The 18,438-nt window shown below is 41.7% G+C and overlaps 16 non-coding genes and 2 pseudogenes across 16 annotated transcripts; all 18 read right to left on the reverse strand.

Moving 5' to 3' along the window:
- Nucleotides 1–2,033: 2,033 nt before the first annotated feature.
- On the reverse strand, nt 2,034–2,153 carry LOC124323152. Its single transcript, XR_006915395.1, has one exon. It is a non-coding gene; the product is annotated as a 5S ribosomal RNA (ribosomal RNA).
- A 205-nt stretch (nt 2,154–2,358) lies between these two features.
- Nucleotides 2,359–2,481, reverse strand: LOC124322945. The gene has a single exon (XR_006915197.1). It is a non-coding gene; the product is annotated as a U5 spliceosomal RNA (small nuclear RNA).
- Nucleotides 2,482–3,056: 575 nt separating this feature from the next.
- LOC124322765 lies at nt 3,057–3,198 on the reverse strand. Its single transcript, XR_006915030.1, has one exon. It is a non-coding gene; the product is annotated as a U4 spliceosomal RNA (small nuclear RNA).
- A 404-nt stretch (nt 3,199–3,602) lies between these two features.
- Nucleotides 3,603–3,692, reverse strand: Trnah-gug. The gene is given in 2 exon segments: nt 3,603–3,637; nt 3,656–3,692. It is a non-coding gene; the product is annotated as a tRNA-His (tRNA).
- Nucleotides 3,693–3,886: 194 nt separating this feature from the next.
- Nucleotides 3,887–4,050, reverse strand: LOC124322122. The gene has a single exon (XR_006914474.1). It is a non-coding gene; the product is annotated as a U1 spliceosomal RNA (small nuclear RNA).
- A 511-nt stretch (nt 4,051–4,561) lies between these two features.
- Nucleotides 4,562–4,752, reverse strand: LOC124322274. Its single transcript, XR_006914618.1, has one exon. It is a non-coding gene; the product is annotated as a U2 spliceosomal RNA (small nuclear RNA).
- A 511-nt stretch (nt 4,753–5,263) lies between these two features.
- Nucleotides 5,264–5,486, reverse strand: LOC124322565. Its single transcript, XR_006914844.1, has one exon. It is a non-coding gene; the product is annotated as a small nucleolar RNA U3 (small nucleolar RNA).
- Nucleotides 5,487–6,242: 756 nt separating this feature from the next.
- On the reverse strand, nt 6,243–6,361 carry LOC124323112. The gene has a single exon (XR_006915356.1). It is a non-coding gene; the product is annotated as a 5S ribosomal RNA (ribosomal RNA).
- A 1,991-nt stretch (nt 6,362–8,352) lies between these two features.
- LOC124321573 lies at nt 8,353–8,470 on the reverse strand (annotated as a pseudogene).
- A 202-nt stretch (nt 8,471–8,672) lies between these two features.
- Nucleotides 8,673–8,796, reverse strand: LOC124322960. The gene has a single exon (XR_006915211.1). It is a non-coding gene; the product is annotated as a U5 spliceosomal RNA (small nuclear RNA).
- Nucleotides 8,797–9,371: 575 nt separating this feature from the next.
- On the reverse strand, nt 9,372–9,513 carry LOC124322753. Its single transcript, XR_006915019.1, has one exon. It is a non-coding gene; the product is annotated as a U4 spliceosomal RNA (small nuclear RNA).
- Nucleotides 9,514–9,917: 404 nt separating this feature from the next.
- Trnah-gug lies at nt 9,918–10,007 on the reverse strand. The gene is given in 2 exon segments: nt 9,918–9,952; nt 9,971–10,007. It is a non-coding gene; the product is annotated as a tRNA-His (tRNA).
- A 192-nt stretch (nt 10,008–10,199) lies between these two features.
- Nucleotides 10,200–10,363, reverse strand: LOC124322124. The gene has a single exon (XR_006914476.1). It is a non-coding gene; the product is annotated as a U1 spliceosomal RNA (small nuclear RNA).
- A 510-nt stretch (nt 10,364–10,873) lies between these two features.
- LOC124322276 lies at nt 10,874–11,064 on the reverse strand. The gene has a single exon (XR_006914620.1). It is a non-coding gene; the product is annotated as a U2 spliceosomal RNA (small nuclear RNA).
- A 510-nt stretch (nt 11,065–11,574) lies between these two features.
- LOC124322549 lies at nt 11,575–11,796 on the reverse strand. Its single transcript, XR_006914829.1, has one exon. It is a non-coding gene; the product is annotated as a small nucleolar RNA U3 (small nucleolar RNA).
- Nucleotides 11,797–12,551: 755 nt separating this feature from the next.
- LOC124323157 lies at nt 12,552–12,671 on the reverse strand (annotated as a pseudogene).
- A 1,072-nt stretch (nt 12,672–13,743) lies between these two features.
- Nucleotides 13,744–13,965, reverse strand: LOC124322550. The gene has a single exon (XR_006914830.1). It is a non-coding gene; the product is annotated as a small nucleolar RNA U3 (small nucleolar RNA).
- A 755-nt stretch (nt 13,966–14,720) lies between these two features.
- On the reverse strand, nt 14,721–14,839 carry LOC124323113. Its single transcript, XR_006915357.1, has one exon. It is a non-coding gene; the product is annotated as a 5S ribosomal RNA (ribosomal RNA).
- Nucleotides 14,840–18,438: the final 3,599 nt, after the last annotated feature.

Below are 18,438 nucleotides of genomic sequence, written 5' to 3' on the forward strand. Positions count from 1 at the left end.
AACCACCAACGTACAAGCCTCTCGGCTGTACGTTAAAACGAGGACATATAAGTACATTTGTCAATGGACAACCGAATATAAAATTTGATAATATTTCCAAACGCCACTATTTTTGGCTAACTGTCATTTTTAATTTTCTCGTTCCGGGGATGTCCGATCAATGAGCCAACAATCCAAGTGTCATAAGGCTAACGATTGCTTCCCTTACTTAGCTTGCGTTGCATAAGGATCTCAGAGTCAGAGAGATTAGATAGAGCTGCCCGAAGAAACCACCAACGTACAAGCCTCTCGGCTGTGTCGTGCGCTTCGCGCTTTACTTAGCTTGCGTTGCATAAGGATCTCAGAGCCAGAGAGATTAGATAGAGCTGCCCGAAGAAACCACCAACGTACAAGCCTCTCGGCTGTACGTTAAAACGAGGACATATAAAGTACATTTGTCAATGGACAACCGAATATAAAATTTGATAATATTTCCAAACGCCACTATTTTTGGCTAACTGTCATTTTTAATTTTCTCGTTCGGGGATGTCCGATCAATGAGCCAACAATCCAAGTGTCATAAGGCTAACGATTGCTTCCCTTACTTAGCTTGCGTTGCATAAGGATCTCAGAGTCAGAGAGATTAGATAGAGCTGCCCGAAGAAACCACCAACGTACAAGCCTCTCGGCTGTGCCGTGCGCTTCGCGCTTTACTTAGCTTGCGTTGCATAAGGATCTCAGAGCCAGAGAGATTAGATAGAGCTGCCCGAAGAAACCACCAACGTACAAGCCTCTCGGCTGTGCCGTGCGCTTCGCGCACGGCGTTTCAAATATCTTTCAGCAACCAAAGAGGTTGGAGGACGTCTAGTAGCCTCTCGGCTGTACTTTCTGTTCGAAATACACACCAACCTTAGCCAAACAAACGAGGACATATAAGTACATTTGTCAATGGACACCGAATATAAAATTTGATAATATTTCCAAACGCCACTATTTTTGGCTAACTGTCATTTTAATTTTCTCGTTCCGGGGATGTCCGATCAATGAGCCAACAATCCAAGTGTCATAAGGCTAACGATTGCTTCCCTTACTTAGCTTGCGTTGCATAAGGATCTCAGAGTCAGAGAGATTAGATAGAGCTGCCCGAAGAAACCACCAACGTACAAGCCTCTCGGCTGTGCCGTGCGCTTCGCGCTTTACTTAGCTTGCGTTGCATAAGGATCTCAGAGCCAGAGAGATTAGATAGAGCTGCCCGAAGAAACCACCAACGTACAAGCCTCTCGGCTGTGCCGTGCGCTTCGCGCACGGCGTTTCAAATATCTTTCAGCAACAAAGAGGTTGGAGGACGTCTAGTAGCCTCTCGGCTGTACTTTCTGTTCGAAATACACACCAACCTTAGCCAAACAAACGAGGACATATAAGTACATTTGTCAATGGACAACCGAATATAAAATTTGATAATATTTCCAAACGCCACTATTTTTGGCTAACTGTCATTTTTAATTTTCTCGTTCCGGGGATGTCCGATCAATGAGCCAACAATCCAAGTGTCATAAGGCTAACGATTGCTTCCCTTACTTAGCTTGCGTTGCATAAGGATCTCAGAGTCAGAGAGATTAGATAGAGCTGCCCGAAGAAACCACCAACGTACAAGCCTCTCGGCTGTGCCGTGCGCTTCGCGCTTTACTTAGCTTGCGTTGCATAAGGATCTCAGAGCCAGAGAGATTAGATAGAGCTGCCCGAAGAAACCACCAACGTACAAGCCTCTCGGCTGTGCCGTGCGCTTCGCGCACGGCGTTTCAAATATCTTTCAGCAACAAAGAGGTTGGAGGACGTCTAGTAGCCTCTCGGCTGTGCCGTGCGCTTCGCGCACGGCGTTTCAAATATCTTTCAGCAACAAGAGGTTGGAGGACGTCTAGTAGGCAATATCCAGTAAAAAATACGTTCCTTCCATTTTCAACTAATGCCAAAATAATACATTGTAGTCCATGTAGTATCACCCATCTTGGGAAGCACTTCAATTCAATTGGATTCACAAAAATAAAATAATTCCATGCCAACAGCATCCCGTATTCCCCAAGCGGTCACCCATCCAAGTACTAACGGGACCCGACATAGCTTAACTTCCGGGAGCTGACGAGACCGGGTGAGTTCTATGTGGTATGGCCGTTGACCATTAAACTAGACGCAATTACCCGACCATATTCGCCTCTAATCTATTACTTGTGCTTGAGATTTATCTTTTTGAAATACACACTAATCTTACCAAAACCACCGAAAAACTATCAGTTTGTCATTTTACAAATGTTGTCAGTATGTAGTAGTAGAATATCTTTGTTTCCCGCATACAGACGTTTTTAATTTTTCATTTATTCAAAGTGCCCAATCAGAAGACCGGGCGTTAAAAAAATAAGTCATATAGACTCATCAATGCTCCTAACCACGGAAATCTTTAGTAAAAGGCGAAAGATTTATCCGGGTATTGATTAGAAACCAGAGTAAATAACAGTGGTATGCCTTGTATTTATATTCATTTCAAAATTTTGAAGTGCGCTTGTAAGGGTTTTTTTTCGAAACATGCGTTTACATATCAAAATCCTTGTGCAATTCTTTATCAATGGGTACAGTTATTTTAAAGTAAATATCATGTATAAAGCTCGTTAACATGTTTTTGAACGAAACAGTTGTGCGCAGTGTTATTTTTGAAAAAAATGAACGATCTTTATGGTACAAGCCCAACACGTAGGTGGTGGGATCAGATGTTTACCCCGGACATTCACCCTACAGCGGTTAACAATTTATTGAACTTCCCCTTTAAACATGGTGGAATCTTTTCACCTTGTCATTTGGAACACCTTTTCAAATATTTTCCCCGTGTTCACAATGTTCCAACTGACTGATATTAATGGCCTTCAGCGAACGAATTAATCAGCCTTGTCTGACGTGCAATACCAACTAAATGGAAACAAAAATCACTTATACGATTTCACTTTCACCGTTTAATGTTATAAACACACTATGCAACACTCCAATTTTTCTAACTGACTGTAATTTTTTTTTTCTTGTACGCTGAAATGCTCCTGATGGAGCTATCAAAAATTGCCGACGACAAGATTATTTCACTTCATCGTGGCGGGGGTATTGGTTAAAGTTTTCAACTAGCAATAATCACACCTCGGGAGACCCTCATTGGTTATGATATTGCCACTGCGCAAAGCTAAATTATAATCAGAAAAGCAAGGTCTACTTAAGCATTTGCTGAATTCGTTCTGCTTGGACGTGTTGGACCAACAATTTCGTTCAGAATATTCATTTAGATTACCCTAGGCAAATTTTAATTTCCATCTCCCATTGGACTAATACCAACAGGGGACAGTTCATTACATACATGAAATAATTTTTGTCTTAATATCGGGTCAAATACTTGAAATTCTGTAAATGTGTATTTTTCTTCCATACATTTCAACAACTTCCTGCACACACAAAAAAAGGGAGGGGGAATTTCAGGTTTTCATTCCAAATTGTTTTTCACATTATGAACTATTGAAGTGAGCGAGCATTACTTTCCAACCAAACAAAATTTATAGTTAATCTGCGTGTTGACGTGAAAAATCAGTTTTCAGTGCCGTGACCAGGATTCGAACCTGGGTTACTACGGATTCATATCTAGTAGGTACCACAACGTAGGGTCCTAACCACTAGACGATCACGGCCAATCCATTGGCCATGATGATTTATATTAAAGTAGCTAAACATGAATTTCATTACTTTGTTGTTTCTTCCCAGAAAGAAAATCTGATGCTTCGCGGTATTCCCAAGCGGTCAACCCTACCGTTTACTAACGGGACCAGATTTAGTTCAAACTTCCGGCAGATGACAAGAATTTTTCTTACATTTATAGTGTGTTCAGGGAACGGCGCGAACGCAGTCCCCCACTACCAAAAATTGTACTCCCGAGTTAATCACATTTGGATTAATCGCAAGGGTCAGCCCATCCTTAGTGCAATGGAAAGGCCTCGCCCTGGAGGAACCACCTTGGTGATCATGGTTGCCTCTGAGCCAGGTAAGTATGATTGTGGATGCTTTTTCACTTTGTTTAATACTTTGTATACAGCAGAACAATATTGACAAAGAGTGTTCAAGTATTTGACTGACGTTTAGAGAATACCACCCACTTTCTTTCATCGACTTGAATTACGAACTCGAGCAAAATATAGTAAATAAAGCTCAGTATTTATTTCATGGTCTTGATCTTTGCAAATACTTTTCAAGAAACAAATTGCTTGTTTTTTTTTCATTTGGTCGTCCAATTGGCAAATAAGAAAATAAGAAAATCGACTTTTCATATGAAAATACACGCATCTTCATATTTTAAAAAAAAACATCACATCGAAAGATGAACAGTACTAATTAGTTAACACAATCAAGTACGTATTTTTTTTATGCTTTTCTTGATATTACGAAAAAAATACAATTAGAAAAAATTACAAACATGTCTACATGACAGTTTTGCAATTATACATGGTCTTTTATTATACGGTGCTAAGACAATTTCTGTTTTATTCAATATGTTCTCCCTCATAGAGGGTGAGCCGATCCCGGAGGTACTGCAATACCGGGTCAACCCGTGGCGGGAGCAGTGCAAGCACTGTATTCCCACCGTATGCCAAAAATCAGTTTAATATTCTGGGGTCCATTTGAACCCGTATCAGATATTAAGCTGATAAGAACAGATACTACACTTTGATCTTAGCCAAAAGGCCGAGAAGCGATAATGTTACAAGGATTACTGCCCAAAATAACCACTGAGGTTCAACACATTTCCGGTGGTGTACGAAGAATACTCATATCACTCAAAACATTCAAGAAATGCTATAAAATATTGAGTTGTTCATTTTTCCAGACGCGACCACTTGATGCTTATAAAGTTTCATTTTCATTTGTTTTATTATGCTCATACTGTATTAAGGGAGATACAATTTACGCTGAAGGCGTTGCAAATTTTACTCTCGTTATCACACTAGGTCCTTTTTTTCAGAATATGGCTTTGCCACGCCACCTGACGACAAAAGCTCTGAACGATAATTAATCATGATTAAATAACAATAACTAAAAGAATGCAATACGATCATAAAGTCATGACACATCCTCAAATTGACCAACCTCACTTTCACAATTTATTTTGCCATACAAGCAGATGATTTAAGGACACGAATACCTGGAATTATTATTAAGATGTATCTCTTTAGATTTTTCAAGAATTTAAATTTGTTTTATCATCTCAACCACTCTGAACACGCTAGTTTCCTTCCGCTATTTCACATGGATTTAACGGAAACGGTCCTCAATGACTGTGTTTGATGGCTGTCGAGACAGCTACACTCACAGCCTGTTTCACGCTCAGAAACCAGCGTCTTAACTCGTCATCGTGGGTTGAAAGGAGACAAGTTTCTGGTGGGAAACAAGTCAAGATATACTACAGAAATGATCCTGTGAAGTATGATCTTAAATGCAATGTTATTTTGCAGAACTCTAAATAAGGTTTGTACGATCAATGAGCTTTGGCGTAAATTACAGTGCATAGATCGATATTTCGGAATATTAAATTGAGATTTGCAATACTTGACGCACACAGTACATACATTGTCAGGTCTTGCATTTTGTTCATTTATTGAAAACACCGAGAAGCTCTTTAATAGTTATAGAACAAGTGACGAGACCAATTTTGGACACAATAAAGAATCCGCGTGCTCATCAAATCAATTTATTACAGTAATGTATTATCGATTGAGAGCCCATTTATCAGCTGGGTGTTTGGCGTGCACCTATAATCCTGCTTCGGGGAGGCTTGGTAGAGTGGATGGCTTGAGTTTAGGAGCCCTGTTTCGTGATACCGCATGTTGATCAGGTGCCCGCACTAAGCTTGACATCAGCATGGATCTGCTAGAGGAATCTAGTAGGTGCAGGTTAGCTAAGGAGGAGCGTAGTGGGTCAGGAGGGAAACCTAGCAGCCAAAAGTTCCCGTGTTCGGCAGTAGTGGGATCGTGCCAGTGAGTGGGCGTCATGCAACAGCCCTCAACATAATAGCCAAACCTCTATCTTTTTTTTTGTCGTTAAAACTACCGAGATCAAACAAACATGCGTTCTACAATATATGGTATCATTAATCAAAGTCCCAGCAATACCCTTTTCAACTAATACCTAAAGAATACATTATATTCCATGTCTCATCTAACTTGGGGAGCAAAAATAAAATTACACCATGCCAACAGCATCCCGTATTCCCAAGCGGTCACCCATCCAAGTACTAACGGGACCCGACATAGCTTAACTTCCGGGAGCTGACGAGACCGGGTGAGTTCTATGTGGTGTGGCCGTTGACATCAATTCAGTCGCCATTACCCGACCATATTCGCCTCTAAATCTAGTTCTAATGCTTGCTTACTTTCTGTTCGAAATACACACCAACCTTAGCCAAACAAACGAGGACATATAAGTACATTTGTCAATGGACAACCGAATATAAAAATTGATAATATTTCCAAACGCCACTATTTTTGGCTAACTGTCATTTTTAATTTTCTCGTTCCGGGGATGTCCGATCAATGAGCCAACAATCCAAGTGTCATAAGGCTAACGATTGCTTCCCTTACTTAGCTTGCGTTGCATAAGGATCTCAGAGTCAGAGAGATTAGATAGAGCTGCCCGAAGAAACCACCAACGTACAAGCCTCTCGGCTGTGCCGTGCGCTTCGCGCTTTACTTAGCTTGCGTTGCATAAGGATCTCAGAGCCAGAGAGATTAGATAGAGAGCTGCCCGAAGAAACCACCAACGTACAAGCCTCTCGGCTGTGCCGTGCGCTTCGCGCACGGCGTTTCAAATATCTTTCAGCAACAAAGAGGTTGGAGGACGTCTAGTAGCCTCTCGGCTGTACTTTCTGTTCGAAATACACACCAACCTTAGCCAAACAAACGAGGACATATAAGTACATTTGTCAATGGACAACCGAATATAAAAATTTGATAATATTTCCAAACGCCACTATTTTTGGCTAACTGTCATTTTTATTTTCTCGTTCCGGGGATGTCCGATCAATGAGCCAACAATCCAAGTGTCATAAGGCTAACGATTGCTTCCCTTACTTAGCTTTGCGTTGCATAAGGATCTCAGAGTCAGAGAGATTAGATAGAGCTGCCCGAAGAAACCACCAACGTACAAGCCTCTCGGCTGTGCCGTGCGCTTCGCGCTTTACTTAGCTTGCGTTGCATAAGGATCTCAGAGCCAGAGAGATTAGATAGAGCTGCCCGAAGAAACCACCAACGTACAAGCCTCTCGGCTGTACGTTAAAACGAGGACATATAAGTACATTTGTCAATGGACAACCGAATATAAAATTTGATAATATTTCCAAACGCCACTATTTTTGGCTAACTGTCATTTTTAATTTTCTCGTTCCGGGGATGTCCGATCAATGAGCCAACAATCCAAGTGTCATAAGGCTAACGATTGCTTCCCTTACTTAGCTTGCGTTGCATAAGGATCTCAGAGTCAGAGAGATTAGATAGAGCTGCCCGAAGAAACCACCAACGTACAAGCCTCTCGGCTGTGTCGTGCGCTTCGCGCTTTACTTAGCTTGCGTTGCATAAGGATCTCAGAGCCAGAGAGATTAGATAGAGCTGCCCGAAGAAACCACCAACGTACAAGCCTCTCGGCTGTACGTTAAAACGAGGACATATAAGTACATTTGTCAATGGACAACCGAATATAAAATTTGATAATATTTCCAAACGCCACTATTTTTGGCTAACTGTCATTTTTAATTTTCTCGTTCCGGGGATGTCCGATCAATGAGCCAACAATCCAAGTGTCCATAAGGCTAACGATTGCTTCCCTTACTTAGCTTGCGTTGCATAAGGATCTCAGAGTCAGAGAGATTAGATAGAGCTGCCCGAAGAAACCACCAACGTACAAGCCTCTCGGCTGTGCCGTGCGCTTCGCGCTTTACTTAGCTTGCGTTGCATAAGGATCTCAGAGCCAGAGAGATTAGATAGAGCTGCCCGAAGAAACCACCAACGTACAAGCCTCTCGGCTGTGCCGTGCGCTTCGCGCACGGCGTTTCAAATATCTTTCAGCAACAAAGAGGTTTGGAGGACGTCTAGTAGCCTCTCGGCTGTGCCGTGCGCTTCGCGCACGGCGTTTCAAATATCTTTCAGCAACAAAGAGGTTGGAGGACGTCTAGTAGGCAATATCCAGTAAAAAATACGTTCCTTCCATTTTCAACTAATGCCAAAATAATACATTGTAGTCCATGTAGTATCACCCATCTTGGGAAGCACTTCAATTCAATGGATTCACAAAAATAAAATAATTCCATGCCAACAGCATCCCGTATTCCCAAGCGGTCACCCATCCAAGTACTAACGGGACCCGACATAGCTTAACTTCCGGAGCTGACGAGACCGGGTGAGTTCTATGTGGTATGGCCGTTGACATTAAACTAGACGCAATTACCCGACCATATCGCCTCTAATCTATTACTTGTGCTTGAGATTATCTTTTTGAAATACACACTAATCTTACCAAAACCACCGAAAAACTATCAGTTTGTCATTTTACAAATGTTGTCAGTATGTAGTAGTAGAATATCTTTGTTTCCGCATAACAGACGTTTTTAATTTTTCATTTATTCAAAGTGCCCAATCAGAAGACCGGGCGTTAAAAAAATAAGTCATATAGACTCATCAATGCTCCTAACCACGGAAATCTTTAGTAAAAGGCGAAAGATTTATCCGGGTATTGATTAGAAAACCAGAGTAAATAACAGTGGTATGCCTTGTATTTATATTCATTTCAAAATTTTGAAGTGCGCTTGTAAGGTTTTTTTTCGAAACATGCGTTTACATATCAAAATCCTTGTGCAATTCTTTATCAATGGGTACAGTTATTTTAAAGTAAATATCATGTATAAAGCTCGTTAACATGTTTTTGAACGAAACAGTTGTGCGCAGTGTTATTTTTGAAAAAAATGAACGATCTTTATGGTACAAGCCCAACACGTAGGTGGTGGGATCAGATGTTTACCCCGACATTCACCCTACAGCGGTTAACAATTTATTGAACTTCCCCTTTAAACATGGTGGAATCTTTTCACCTTGTCATTTGGAATCACCTTTTCAAATATTTTCCCCGTGTTCACAATGTTCCAACTGACTGATATTAATGGCCTTCAGCGAACGAATTAATCAGCCTTGTCTGACGTGCAATACCAACTAAATGGAAACAAAAATCACTTATACGATTTCACTTTCACCGTTTAATGTTATATAACACACTATGCAACACTCCAATTTTTCTAACTGACTGTAATTTTTTTTTTCTTGTACGCTGAAATGCTCCTGATGGAGCTATCAAAAATTGCCGACGACAAAGATTATTTCACTTCATCGTGGCGGGGTATTGGTTAAAGTTTTCAACTAGCAATAATCACACCTCGGGAGACCCTCATTGGTTATGATATTGCCACTGCGCAAAGCTAAATTATAATCAGAAAAGCAAGTCTACTTAAGCATTTGCTGAATTCGTTCTGCTTGGACGTGTTGGACCAACAATTTCGTTCAGAAATATTCATTTAGATTACCCTAGGCAAATTTTAATTTCCATCTCCCATTGGACTAATACCAACAGGGGACAGTTCATTACATACATGAAATAATTTTTGTCTTAATATCGGGTCAAATACTTGAAATTCTGTAAATGTGTATTTTTCTTCCATACATTTCAACAACTTCCTGCACACACAAAAAAAGGGAGGGGGAATTTCAGGTTTTCATTCCAAATTGTTTTTCACATTATGAACTATTGAAGTGAGCGAGCATTACTTTCCAACCAAACAAAATTTATAGTTAATCTGCGTGTTGACGTGAAAAATCAGTTTTCAGTGCCGTGACCAGGATTCGAACCTGGGTTACTACGGATTCATATCTAGTAGGTACCACAACGTAGGGTCCTAACCACTAGACGATCACGGCCAATCCATTGGCCATGATGATTTATATTAAAGTAGCTAAACATGAATTTCATTACTTTGTTGTTTCTTCCCAGAAAGAAAATCTGATGCTTCGCGTATTCCCAAGCGGTCAACCCTACCGTTTACTAACGGGACCAGATTTAGTTCAACTTCCGGCAGATGACAAGAATTTTTCTTACATTTATAGTGTGTTCAGGGAACGGCGCGAACGCAGTCCCCCACTACCAAAAATTGTACTCCCGAGTTAATCACATTTGGATTAATCGCAAGGGTCAGCCCATCCTTAGTGCAATGGAAAGGCCTCGCCCTGGAGGAACCACCTTGGTGATCATGGTTGCCTCTGAGCCAGGTAAGTATGATTGTGGATGCTTTTTCACTTTGTTTAATACTTTGTATACAGCAGAACAATATTGACAAAGAGTGTTCAAGTATTTGACTGACGTTTAGAGAATACCACCCACTTTCTTTCATCGACTTGAATTACGAACTCGAGCAAAATATAGTAAATAAAGCTCAGTATTTATTTCATGGTCTTGATCTTTGCAAATACTTTTCAAGAAACAAATTGCTTGTTTTTTTTCATTTGGTCGTCCAATTGGCAAATAAGAAAATAAGAAAATCGACTTTTCATATGAAAATACACGCATCTTCATATTTTAAAAAAAAAACATCACATCGAAAGATGAACAGTACTAATTAGTTAACACAATCAAGTACGTATTTTTTTATGCTTTTCTTGATATTACGAAAAAAATACAATTAGAAAAAATTACAAACATGTCTACATGACAGTTTTGCAATTATACATGGTCTTTTATTATACGGTGCTAAGACAATTTCTGTTTTATTCAATATGTTCTCCCTCATAGAGGGTGAGCCGATCCCGGAGGTACTGCAATACCGGGTCAACCCGTGGCGGGAGCAGTGCAAGCACTGTATTCCCACCGTATGCCAAAAATCAGTTTAATATTCTGGGGTCCATTTGAACCCGTATCAGATATTAAGCTGATAAGAACAGATACTACACTTTGATCTTAGCCAAAAGGCCGAGAAGCGATAATGTTACAAGGATTACTGCCCAAAATAACCACTGAGGTTCAACACATTTCCGGTGGTGTACGAAGAATACTCATATCACTCAAAACATTCAAGAAATGCTATAAAATATTGAGTTGTTCATTTTTCCAGACGCGACCACTTGATGCTTATAAAGTTCATTTTCATTTGTTTTATTATGCTCATACTGTATTAAGGGAGATACAATTTACGCTGAAGGCGTTGCAAATTTTACTCTCGTTATCACACTAGGTCCTTTTTTTTCAGAATATGGCTTTGCCACGCCACCTGACGACAAAAGCTCTGAACGATAATTAATCATGATTAAATAACAATAACTAAAAGAATGCAATACGATCATAAAGTCATGACACATCCTCAAATTGACCAACCTCACTTTCACAATTTATTTTGCCATACAAGCAGATGATTTAAGGACACGAATACCTGGAATTATTATTAAGATGTATCTCTTTAGATTTTCAAGAATTTAAATTTGTTTTATCATCTCAACCACTCTGAACACGCTAGTTTCCTTCCGCTATTTCACATGGATTTAACGGAAACGGTCCTCAATGACTGTGTTTGATGCTGTCGAGACAGCTACACTCACAGCCTGTTTCACGCTCAGAAACCAGCGTCTTAACTCGTCATCGTGGGTTGAAAGGAGACAAGTTTCTGGTGGGAAACAAGTCAAGATATACTACAGAAATGATCCTGTGAAGTATGATCTTAAATGCAATGTTATTTTGCAGAACTCTAAATAAGGTTTGTACGATCAATGAGCTTTGGCGTAAATTACAGTGCATAGATCGATATTTCGGAATATTAAATTGAGATTTGCAATACTTGACGCACACAGTACATACATTGTCAGGTCTTGCATTTTGTTCATTTATTGAAACACCGAGAAGCTCTTTAATAGTTATAGAACAAGTGACGAGACCAATTTTGGACACAATAAAGAATCCGCGTGCTCATCAAATCAATTTATTACAGTAATGTATTATCGATTGAGAGCCCATTTATCAGCTGGGTGTTTGGCGTGCACCTATAATCCTGCTTCGGGGAGGCTTGGTAGAGTGGATGGCTTGAGTTTAGGAGCCCTGTTTCGTGATACCGCATGTTGATCAGGTGCCCGCACTAAGCTTGACATCAGCATGGATCTGCTAGAGGAATCTAGTAGGTGCAGGTTAGCTAAGGAGGAGCGTAGTGGGTCAGGAGGGAAACCTAGCAGCCAAAAGTTCCCGTGTTCGGCAGTAGTGGGGATCGTGCCAGTGAGTGGGCGTCATGCAACAGCCTCAACAAAATAGCCAAACCTCTATCTTTTTTTTTGTCGTTAAAACTACCGAGATCAAACAAACATGCGTTCTACAATATATGGTATCATTAATCAAAGTCCCAGCAATACCCTTTTCAACTAATACCTAAAGAATACATTATATTCCATGTCTCATCTAACTTGGGGAGCAAAAATAAAATTACACCATGCCAACAGCATCCCGTAATTCCCAAGCGGTCACCCATCCAAGTACTAACGGGACCCGACATAGCTTAACTTCCGGGAGCTGACGAGACCGGGTGAGTTCTATGTGGTGTGGCCGTTGACATCAATTCAGTCGCCATTACCCGACCATATTCGCCTCTAAATCTAGTTCTAATGCTTGCTTACTTTCTGTTCGAAATACACACCAACCTTAGCCAAACAAACGAGGACATATAAGTACATTTGTCAATGGACAACCGAATATAAAATTTGATAATATTTCCAAACGCCACTATTTTTGGCTAACTGTCATTTTTAATTTTCTCGTTCCGGGGATGTCCGATCAATGAGCCAACAATCCAAGTGTCATAAGGCTAACGATTGCTTCCCTTACTTAGCTTGCGTTGCATAAGGATCTCAGAGTCAGAGAGATTAGATAGAGCTGCCCGAAGAAACCACCAACGTACAAGCCTCTCGGCTGTGCCGTGCGCTTCGCGCTTTACTTAGCTTGCGTTGCATAAGGATCTCAGAGCCAGAGAGATTAGATAGAGCTGCCCGAAGAAACCACCAACGTACAAGCCTCTCGGCGTACAGCCGAGAGGCTACTAGACGTCCTCCAACCTCTTTGTTGCTGAAAGATATTTGAAACGCCGTGCGCGAAGCGCACGGCACAGCCGAGAGGCTTGTACGTTGGTGGTTTCTTCGGGCAGCTCTATCTAATCTCTCTGGCTCTGAGATCCTTATGCAACGCAAGCTAAGTAAAGCGCGAAGCGCACGGCACAGCCGAGAGGCTTGTACGTTGGTGGTTTCTTCGGGCAGCTCTATCTAATCTCTCTGACTCTGAGATCCTTATGCAACGCAAGCTAAGTAAGGGAAGCAATCGTTAGCCTTATGACACTTGGATTGTTGGCTCATTGATCGGACATCCCCGGAACGAGAAAATTAAAAATGACAGTTAGCCACAAAAGACAGTGACGACAAAAGCTCTGAACGATAATTAATCATGATTAAATAACAATAACTAAAAGAATGCAATACGATCATAAAGTCATGACACATCCTCAAATTGACCAACCTCACTTTCACAATTTATTTTGCCATACAAGCAGATGATTTAAGGACACGAATACCTGGAATTATTATTAAGATGTATCTCTTTAGATTTTCAAGAATTTAAATTTGTTTTATCATCTCAACCACTCTGAACACGCTAGTTTCCTTCCGCTATTTCACATGGATTTAACGGAAACGGTCCTCAATGACTGTGTTTGATGCTGTCGAGACAGCTACACTCACAGCCTGTTTCACGCTCAGAAACCAGCGTCTTAACTCGTCATCGTGGGTTGAAAGGAGACAAGTTTCTGGTGGGAAACAAGTCAAGATATACTACAGAAATGATCCTGTGAAGTATGATCTTAAATGCAATGTTATTTTGCAGAACTCTAAATAAGGTTTGTACGATCAATGAGCTTTGGCGTAAATTACAGTGCATAGATCGATATTTCGGAATATTAAATTGAGATTTGCAATACTTGACGCACACAGTACATACATTGTCAGGTCTTGCATTTTGTTCATTTATTGAAACACCGAGAAGCTCTTTAATAGTTATAGAACAAGTGACGAGACCAATTTTGGACACAATAAAGAATCCGCGTGCTCATCAAATCAATTTATTACAGTAATGTATTATCGATTGAGAGGCCCATTTATCAGCTGGGTGTTTGGCGTGCACCTATAATCCTGCTTCGGGGAGGCTTGGTAGAGTGGATGGCTTGAGTTTAGGAGCCCTGTTTCGTGATACCGCATGTTGATCAGGTGCCCGCACTAAGCTTGACATCAGCATGGATCTGCTAGAGGAATCTAGTAGGTGCAGGTTAGCTAAGGAGGAGCGTAGTGGGTCAGGAGGGAAACCTAGCAGCCAAAAGTTCCCGTGTTCGGCAGTAGTGGGATCGTGCCAGTGAGTGGGCGTCATGCAACAGCCTCAACAAAATAGCCAAACCTCTATCTTTTTTTTTGTCGTTAAAACTACCGAGATCAAACAAACATGCGTTCTACAATATATGGTATCATTAATCAAAGTCCCAGCAATACCCTTTTCAACTAATACCTAAAGAATACATTATATTCCATGTCTCATCTAACTTGGGGAGCAAAAATAAAATTACACCATGCCAACAGCATCCCGTATTCCCAAGCGGTCACCCATCCAAGTACTAACGGGACCCGACATAGCTTAACTTCCGGGAGCTGACGAGACCGGGTGAGTTCTATGTGGTGTGGCCGTTGACATCAATTCAGTCGCCATTACCCGACCATATTCGCCTCTAAATCTAGTTCTAATGCTTGCTTACTTTCTGTTCGAAATACACACCAACCTTAGCCAAACAAACGAGGACATATAAGTACATTTGTCAATGGACAACCGAATATAAAATTTGATAATATTTCCAAACGCCACTATTTTTGGCTAACTGTCATTTTTAATTTTCTCGTTCCGGGGATGTCCGATCAATGAGCCAACAATCCAAGTGTCATAAGGCTAACGATTGCTTCCCTTACTTAGCTTGCGTTGCATAAGGATCTCAGAGTCAGAGAGATTAGATAGAGCTGCCCGAAGAAACCACCAACGTACAAGCCTCTCGGCTGTGCCGTGCGCTTCGCGCTTTACTTAGCTTGCGTTGCATAAGGATCTCAGAGCCAGAGAGATTAGATAGAGCTGCCCGAAGAAACCACCAACGTACAAGCCTCTCGGCTGTGCCGTGCGCTTCGCGCACGGCGTTTCAAATATCTTTCAGCAACAAAGAGGTTGGAGGACGTCTAGTAGCCTCTCGGCTGTACTTTCTGTTCGAAATACACACCAACCTTAGCCAAACAAACGAGGACATATAAGTACATTTGTCAATGGACAACCGAATATAAAATTTGATAATATTTCCAAACGCCACTATTTTTGGCTAACTGTCATTTTTAATTTTCTCGTTCCGGGGATGTCCGATCAATGAGCCAACAATCCAAGTGTCATAAGGCTAACGATTGCTTCCCTTACTTAGCTTGCGTTGCATAAGGATCTCAGAGTCAGAGAGATTAGATAGAGCTGCCCGAAGAAACCACCAACGTACAAGCCTCTCGGCTGTGCCGTGCGCTTCGCGCTTTACTTAGCTTGCGTTGCATAAGGATCTCAGAGCCAGAGAGATTAGATAGAGCTGCCCGAAGAAACCACCAACGTACAAGCCTCTCGGCTGTGCCGTGCGCTTCGCGCACGGCGTTTCAAATATCTTTCAGCAACAAAGAGGTTGGAGGACGTCTAGTAGCCTCTCGGCTGTACTTTCTGTTCGAAATACACACCAACCTTAGCCAAACAAACGAGGACATATAAGTACATTTGTCAATGGACAACCGAATATAAAATTTGATAATATTTCCAAACGCCACTATTTTTGGCTAACTGTCATTTTTAATTTTCTCGTTCCGGGGATGTCCGATCAATGAGCCAACAATCCAAGTGTCATAAGGCTAACGATTGCTTCCCTTACTTAGCTTGCGTTGCATAAGGATCTCAGAGTCAGAGAGATTAGATAGAGCTGCCCGAAGAAACCACCAACGTACAAGCCTCTCGGCTGTGCCGTGCGCTTCGCGCTTTACTTAGCTTGCGTTGCATAAGGATCTCAGAGCCAGAGAGATTAGATAGAGCTGCCCGAAGAAACCACCAACGTACAAGCCTCTCGGCTGTACGTTAAAACGAGGACATATAAGTACATTTGTCAATGGACAACCGAATATAAAATTTGATAATATTTCCAAACGCCACTATTTTTGGCTAACTGTCATTTTTAATTTTCTCGTTCCGGGGATGTCCGATCAATGAGCCAACAATCCAAGTGTCATAAGGCTAACGATTGCTTCCCTTACTTAGCTTGCGTTGCATAAGGATCTCAGAGTCAGAGAGATTAGATAGAGCTGCCCGAAGAAACCACCAACGTACAAGCCTCTCGGCTGTGCCGTGCGCTTCGCGCTTTACTTAGCTTGCGTTGCATAAGGATCTCAGAGCCAGAGAGATTAGATAGAGCTGCCCGAAGAAACCACCAACGTACAAGCCTCTCGGCTGTGCCGTGCGCTTCGCGCACGGCGTTTCAAATATCTTTCAGCAACAAAGAGGTTGGAGGACGTCTAGTAGCCTCTCGGCTGTACTTTCTGTTCGAAATACACACCAACCTTAGCCAAACAAACGAGGACATATAAGTACATTTGTCAATGGACAACCGAATATAAAATTTGATAATATTTCCAAACGCCACTATTTTTGGCTAACTGTCATTTTTAATTTTCTCGTTCCGGGGATGTCCGATCAATGAGCCAACAATCCAAGTGTCATAAGGCTAACGATTGCTTCCCTTACTTAGCTTGCGTTGCATAAGGATCTCAGAGTCAGAGAGATTAGATAGAGCTGCCCGAAGAAACCACCAACGTACAAGCCTCTCGGCTGTGCCGTGCGCTTCGCGCTTTACTTAGCTTGCGTTGCATAAGGATCTCAGAGCCAGAGAGATTAGATAGAGCTGCCCGAAGAAACCACCAACGTACAAGCCTCTCGGCTGTGCCGTGCGCTTCGCGCACGGCGTTTCAAATATCTTTCAGCAACAAAGAGGTTGGAGGACGTCTAGTAGCCTCTCGGCTGTACTTTCTGTTCGAAATACACACCAACCTTAGCCAAACAAACGAGGACATATAAGTACATTTGTCAATGGACAACCGAATATAAAATTTGATAATATTTCCAAACGCCACTATTTTTGGCTAACTGTCATTTTTAATTTTCTCGTTCCGGGGATGTCCGATCAATGAGCCAACAATCCAAGTGTCATAAGGCTAACGATTGCTTCCCTTACTTAGCTTGCGTTGCATAAGGATCTCAGAGTCAGAGAGATTAGATAGAGCTGCCCGAAGAAACCACCAACGTACAAGCCTCTCGGCTGTGCCGTGCGCTTCGCGCTTTACTTAGCTTGCGTTGCATAAGGATCTCAGAGCCAGAGAGATTAGATAGAGCTGCCCGAAGAAACCACCAACGTACAAGCCTCTCGGCTGTACGTTAAAACGAGGACATATAAGTACATTTGTCAATGGACAACCGAATATAAAATTTGATAATATTTCCAAACGCCACTATTTTTGGCTAACTGTCATTTTTAATTTTCTCGTTCCGGGGATGTCCGATCAATGAGCCAACAATCCAAGTGTCATAAGGCTAACGATTGCTTCCCTTACTTAGCTTGCGTTGCATAAGGATCTCAGAGTCAGAGAGATTAGATAGAGCTGCCCGAAGAAACCACCAACGTACAAGCCTCTCGGCTGTGCCGTGCGCTTCGCGCTTTACTTAGCTTGCGTTGCATAAGGATCTCAGAGCCAGAGAGATTAGATAGAGCTGCCCGAAGAAACCACCAACGTACAAGCCTCTCGGCTGTGCCGTGCGCTTCGCGCACGGCGTTTCAAATATCTTTCAGCAACAAAGAGGTTGGAGGACGTCTAGTAGCCTCTCGGCTGTACTTTCTGTTCGAAATACACACCAACCTTAGCCAAACAAACGAGGACATATAAGTACATTTGTCAATGGACAACCGAATATAAAATTTGATAATATTTCCAAACGCCACTATTTTTGGCTAACTGTCATTTTTAATTTTCTCGTTCCGGGGATGTCCGATCAATGAGCCAACAATCCAAGTGTCATAAGGCTAACGATTGCTTCCCTTACTTAGCTTGCGTTGCATAAGGATCTCAGAGTCAGAGAGATTAGATAGAGCTGCCCGAAGAAACCACCAACGTACAAGCCTCTCGGCTGTGCCGTGCGCTTCGCGCTTTACTTAGCTTGCGTTGCATAAGGATCTCAGAGCCA

This window comes from Daphnia pulicaria, chromosome 1 (genome assembly GCF_021234035.1).
Source record: "Daphnia pulicaria isolate SC F1-1A chromosome 1, SC_F0-13Bv2, whole genome shotgun sequence".
NCBI classification, from domain to species: domain Eukaryota; kingdom Metazoa; phylum Arthropoda; class Branchiopoda; order Diplostraca; family Daphniidae; genus Daphnia; species Daphnia pulicaria.